The sequence below is a fragment of the Cebus imitator genome, unplaced genomic scaffold, assembly GCF_001604975.1.
Source record: "Cebus imitator isolate Cc_AM_T3 unplaced genomic scaffold, Cebus_imitator-1.0 Scaffold677, whole genome shotgun sequence".
Lineage (NCBI taxonomy): Eukaryota > Metazoa > Chordata > Mammalia > Primates > Cebidae > Cebus > Cebus imitator.
Window position 1 is genome coordinate 661408 of NW_016107992.1, and position 2633 is coordinate 664040.

Genomic DNA, 2633 nt, shown 5'->3' on the forward strand with positions numbered 1-2633 from the left:
TACAGCCAAAAAAAAAAAAAAACGATAAATTAGACTTCATCAAAATTAAAAACTTTGGTGTCAAAGGACACTATCAAGTGAACAAATGCTATCAAGCAAAAAGACAACTCACGGAATGGAAAAACATTTTTTCAAGTCATATATCTGATAAGGGTCTAGTAGCCAGAATATAGAAATAACACTCACAACGCAACCTAAAAAATAAAATAACCCAATTTTAAAAGGGCAAAGTATTTGAATAGATATTTCTCCAAAGAGGACATACAAATGGCCAGTAAACACATGAAAAGGTGCTCAAAACCATAATGAAATACCAATTTATAACCCAGTAGGATGGCTATAAACAAAAAGACAATGCCAACTGTGGACAAGAATGTGGTGAAATGGGAAAATTCATAAATTGCTGGTGGAAAAGTAAAATGGTATAATCACTCTGGAAAACATGTTGGCAGTTCCTCAAAAAGTTAAATATCAACTTATCATATAATCCAGCAATTCCACTCCTAGGGGTATATATATCCAAGAGAATTAAAAATACAAATCCACATAGAAACTTGTATCTGAATGTTCACAGCAGTATTATCTATAACAGCCAAAAAGCAGAAACAACCCAAAAGTTCATCAGCTAATGAACAGATGAATAAAATGTGGTACTGTACATCCACACAGTGGAATATTAGCCATAGAAAGGAATGAAGTACTGTTATATGGTACAACATGGATGAACCTTGAAAACATTATGCCAAGTGAAAGAAGCCAGATACAAAAGGCCAGTGTTAGTCCATTTATAAGAAATATCCACAAAAGTAAATCTACAGAGAAATTAGATTAGTAGCTGCCAGGTGATAAGGGGGAGGGGAGAATTGGGACTATGTGCTAATGGGTATAGGATTTCTTTTGGAGGTGACAGAAATGTCCTGGAATTAGATAGATGGCTGCACAATACTGTGAGCATATTTATAACTACTGAATTATACATTTCAAAATGATGAAAATGGTGAATTTCGTGTCAAATTTTTAAAAAGTTTTAAGAATTTTATAAATTTTTAATCCAAATATGAAAAACAAACATGGAAGGGTTGTGAATTACTTTTTTTCTTAAAAACAATCTCATATTTTCAGTGTAGCATCGTTTATAACAACAAACTGAAAAGAACCTAAATAGCCATTATTAGGAAATGGATTAAGTACATTATGATCTGGTTATGGAAAAGAATGAGATGTGTTAGTTGAAAAAAGTATAGGGCTAAACAGTGGATGAAGTATGATCCCATGTGTGTTTTTAACAGTGTACAAACACACTTGTATCTGCATAAGCTCCTAACAGTTGTAAACATAATAGAGTGGGACTTGGAGACTTTTTTAAATTTGATGCCATTCTGTATTTATTTGAAAGTTGTTTGAAATTATAATATTCAATTCCTCTTTTGGAATAAAACTTCAAGTATTCAGATGGCTTTCAAACACAGTAGGCATTCGAATTTATCTAGTGAATAAAATCTTTGCTGTATGCAGGGGAAACGTCTCTAAATGTTTTATTGTTTTTACAATCAGAACATGGATATTGTATTAACACAATCTAAATTTCCTGACAAACTGCACTCATTATAAGGCAGCATTTTCAAATAAATTTACCAAAAAGCTATTTTACATGGTATATATGCCACAAGAAAAGTGTCAGGTGACAAGTGTATTTGGTATATTTCCAAAAATATACCAAAAAGTAAAGAGCATCAACATAATGAAGAATTTACATCAACTAATGGGAAAAACAGCCAGCTAATATCAAATGGCAGTATTAAACTCACATATATTATTATTAATCCTAAATCTAAATCGACTAAATCCCCCAATCAAAAGACACAGCCAAAACCTATCGGTATGCTGCATCCAGACCCATCTCACATGCAAGGATACACAAAGACTCAAAACAAAGGGATGGAGAAAGATTTACCAACCAAATGGAGAGCAAAAATCAATCAATAAATAAAAAGCAGGAGTTGCAATTCTCGCCTCTGATAAAATAGATTTTAAAGCAACAAAGATCAAAAGAGGCAAAGAAGGACATTATATTGGTAAAAGGATCAATGCAACAAGAAGAGCTAACGATCCTAAATATATACGCACCCAATACAGGAGCACCCAGATACATAAGACTTATAAAGAGATTTAGACTCCCACACGATAACAGTGGGAGACTTTAACATCAATATTAGACAGGACAACGAGACGGAAAATTAACAAGCATATCCAGGATTTAAACTCAGATCTGGAACAAGTAAACTTAATAAACATTTATAGAACTCTCCATTTCAAATACACAAAATATACACTCTTATCAGTACCACATCACACCTACTCTAAAAGGGACTGCATAACTAGAAGTAAATCACTCCTCAGTAATTGCATAGCATTTCACAGGTTTAAATGAAATATTGGTTGGCTGCTTGTTTGTTATTTTTTTCCCTCATTTCTTCCTGTCTCCATTATTAAGCACAATTATTGGTATAAAAGAGGTTTTCAATACCCATTTTTGGACTACATTCTAGCCTGGGAAATAAAGCGACACTTCCGTTCTCTCTCCCTCTTCCTTTTCCTCTTTCTTCCTCTCCTTCATTCTTTTTTTTTTTTTA

General features: G+C 32.9%; 1 protein-coding gene across 2 annotated transcripts in view; it reads right to left on the bottom strand.

Annotated features, from left to right (window-relative positions):
• The window catches only part of FAM199X (family with sequence similarity 199, X-linked), a 31659-nt gene that overhangs the window by 18614 nt on the left and 10412 nt on the right, over positions 1-2633 (bottom strand). The window lies entirely within an intron of this gene.